Source organism: Primulina huaijiensis, chromosome 11 (genome assembly GCF_012295235.1).
Source record: "Primulina huaijiensis isolate GDHJ02 chromosome 11, ASM1229523v2, whole genome shotgun sequence".
NCBI lineage: Eukaryota > Viridiplantae > Streptophyta > Magnoliopsida > Lamiales > Gesneriaceae > Primulina > Primulina huaijiensis.
In genome coordinates, this window is record NC_133316.1 from 9,947,073 (window position 1) to 9,948,590 (window position 1,518).

Sequence of the window (1,518 nt, forward strand, 5' to 3'; positions counted from 1 at the left end):
GATCATTGTACATCTTCCTGCCACCAGGATGAATACTGAACCGACTACAGTGTGCTTCTGACAGTATCTGTTGTTTCAACTCTGAAACCTCTGGCACTACAAGACGGTTATTCACATACAACACATGATCACGTACCTGATACTCAGAAATATGTCCTGATCTGACCATATTAATCGACTTCTGAACATTCTGATCGGTTCTTTGTGCCTCTTTGATGCGAACAATCAAATCTGGTTCACACTGAATAGTGGAAAGTCACAACGGCCTACTATCTGTATCAAATGCTAATCCAGAAAAGCAACAATCTTCTATCATATTCGAAACACCTATCGTCGACAAGGATAAGGAACATACCTTTCGACTCAAAGCATCCGCTGCTGCATTCGATTTCCCTGGATAGTATTTGATTTCACAATCGAAATCCTTCAATAAATCGAGCCATCTACGCTGTCTCATGTTCAACTCTGACTGAGAAAATACTTCAGGCTTTTGTGGTCAGAATAGATCTCAAATTTCTCCCCATACAGATAGTGACGCCAGATCTTCAACGCAAAAACGATAGTCGTCAATTCAAGATCATGAATTGGGTATCGAGTCTCGTGTGGCTTCAACTGTCTCGAAGCATAGGCAATAACATGCTGTCGCTGCATAAGAACACATCCCAACCCTCTGTGTGATGCATCGCAATATACAACGAAAGCACCCATACCTGAAGGTATCGTCAGGACTGGAGCACAAGTCAATTTCTTCTTTAACTCTACGAAGCTCGACTCACATGCTTCTGACCACACAAATGGAGTATTCTTCTATGTCAACTGGGTAATCGGTTTCGCAATACTGGAGAAATCTTTAATAAATCGTCGATAGTATCCTGCTAAACCCATGAAACTGCGTATCTCTGGCACAGAAGTCGGTCTCGGCCAACTGATCACAGCTTCCAATTTACTCGAATCAACAGAAATACCGTCTCCAGATATGATATGACCCCAGAAGACAACCTGTCTCAGCCAAAACTCACACTTTGACAATTTAGCATACAGTTGCTCATTTCTTAACGTCTGCAACACAATTCTCAAATGCTCAGCATGATCAGTCTCATTTCTTGAGTAAACCAAAATATCATCTATAAAAACAATCACAAACTCATCCAGATACCTCTGAAAGACACGGTTCATCAGACTCATAAACACCGCTGGCCCATTCGTTAAACCAAAAGGCAAGACAATAAACTCATAATGTCCATACCTGGTTCGGAATGTTGTCTTCGATATATCAACATCTCTAACTCTCAACTGGTGATATCCTGATCTCAGATCCATCTTGGAATAGACAGAGGATCCCTGCAACTGATCAAACAAATCGTCGATGCGAGGCAATGGGTACTTGTTCTTTACTGTTGCCTTGTTCAGTTGCCGGTAATCGATACACAATCTCATCAAACCGTCTTTCTTTTGTACGAATAGCACTGGTGCGCCCCAAGGAGATACACTCGGTCTGATATATCCCTTGGCCAGCCA